At 31.2% G+C, this 1,284-nt stretch overlaps 1 long non-coding RNA gene across 1 annotated transcript in view; it reads right to left on the reverse strand.

Moving 5' to 3' along the window:
- The window catches only part of LOC116013986, a 1,554-nt gene extending 804 nt beyond the window's left edge, over positions 1–750 (reverse strand). Inside the window, exon 1 of the long non-coding RNA XR_004097319.1 lies at positions 518–750. This is a non-coding gene — a long non-coding RNA (uncharacterized LOC116013986). The remainder of the gene's footprint in view (positions 1–517) is intronic.
- Positions 751–1,284: the final 534 nt, after the last annotated feature.

The raw sequence follows: 1,284 nt of genomic DNA on the forward strand, positions 1-1,284 counted from the left end.
CTATATATATATATATATATATATATATATATATATATATATATATATATATATATAATATTTAAACTACTATAATGCTTAACATCTCAATAATTCCTAAAACTTAAACAACATTAACATTAATTTCTAAATTTCTAAATATAATCAGACCAAGACTTTAAGAACTACTACACTTAAAGGAAAATACCAACTCATATTCCTGTATCCTACCTATGTGGTAATGTTGAAGTTTACTATGCAAAATCACAAATCAACAGTCTAACACACAAGCTCCTAATAAAATGCAAAATCACAAATCAAAAAGCCTTGAAGGAAATTTCAAACTCTTTTCGATTTCTACAGTAACTGAGTTTATTAACAACAATCAAGCTCTAAAACCAAACATTTACATTAAACCTGGGATTTTTACACTCCGTGCTCATGCGGCAGTAAATCAATTTGACGAAAAAAACAGAAAAAGATTTCAATTTCTAACAGAAACGAAATGATTATGAAACTGAGATAGAAGGAGACTTACGTGAAATCAGCCGGCTAAGGGTTGAGCGATGATGAGCTGCAAGGGCGGAGTGGTACGGTGTCGCGGTGGCGGAGGGCGGCGTGCAGTGGCTGTGGCGGGCGGTGACTCCCGGTGGCGGTGCTGTGGCTGCGGCGGCTTGGCGTAAGAAGGAGATGTCGGTGTGGCTGCTGGAGGCTGTGCGTTCAAAATGGCCTAAGAAGAGAAAGTTTGATTTCTTTCTACAGATCTGAAAGTTTAATGTCTTTTTGATATGTCGACGGTTTATTAATATCCTACAGCCTCGGTTGTTGATACAACCGACGCCGTATGGTTTTATTTCATTTTATTTTTTTAAAAAAATAGGAAAACAATGATGTAATGGTATTTAAAAAATAATAATAAGTATACGACGTTGGTTCTCTTACGAACCGACATTGTATATAATATATATATATATATATATATATATATATATATATATATATATATATATATATATTTTAAATATACCCTATGGCATTGATTTCTGAAAAAAATCGACGCCATAAGGTATATTTTAAAAAAATAAAAAATAAAAAATATATATACGACGTCGGTTCGTAAGCGAACCGACGTCGTATAGTATTTATTTTTTTAAAATATTTTTTTAAAATTATATACGACGCCGGTTTTTCAGAAAAACCGACGTTGTATGTTTTTCATAATTTTTTAAAAATAGTTTAACGTCAGTTTTTTTATTAAAACCGACGTCGTATCCCTTTTTAAAAAAATTATAAATATAAATAATT

This window comes from Ipomoea triloba, chromosome 3, assembly GCF_003576645.1.
Source record: "Ipomoea triloba cultivar NCNSP0323 chromosome 3, ASM357664v1".
Taxonomy (NCBI): Eukaryota; Viridiplantae; Streptophyta; class Magnoliopsida; order Solanales; family Convolvulaceae; genus Ipomoea; species Ipomoea triloba.